Below are 263 nucleotides of genomic sequence, written 5' to 3'. Positions count from 1 at the left end.
GGTTGGCAATTGATGGTATTCAACCTTCCATTCCACTGAATTCTCCTGTCCAAGGTGTCTTTTTCTTTCTTTCTTTCTTTCTTTCTTTCTTTCTTTCTTTGTCTATTCTTTTATGGAACAGTTTTTGCATCTCCTTAAATCCCTCCTCCCTGACTATTTGTAGCCATATCTGACCTTAAACGATCGGAATATAAGGACGATGTGTTGGCTGCTAGACAGGTGCTCTCTAAGGAGCTTCAGGTAATTTTTCTCTGTTTTGATGC

At 39.2% G+C, this 263-nt stretch overlaps 1 long non-coding RNA gene across 1 annotated transcript; it reads left to right on the top strand.

Moving 5' to 3' along the window:
* Positions 1 to 236, top strand: LOC104775626. Its single transcript, XR_766019.1, has 2 exons — positions 1 to 54; positions 164 to 236. It is a non-coding gene; the product is annotated as an uncharacterized LOC104775626 (long non-coding RNA).
* Positions 237 to 263: the final 27 nt, after the last annotated feature.

The sequence above is a fragment of the Camelina sativa genome, unplaced genomic scaffold, assembly GCF_000633955.1.
Source record: "Camelina sativa cultivar DH55 unplaced genomic scaffold, Cs unpScaffold23135, whole genome shotgun sequence".
Classification (NCBI taxonomy): Eukaryota; Viridiplantae; Streptophyta; class Magnoliopsida; order Brassicales; family Brassicaceae; genus Camelina; species Camelina sativa.
This window is presented reverse-complemented; position numbering and strand designations above follow the sequence as displayed.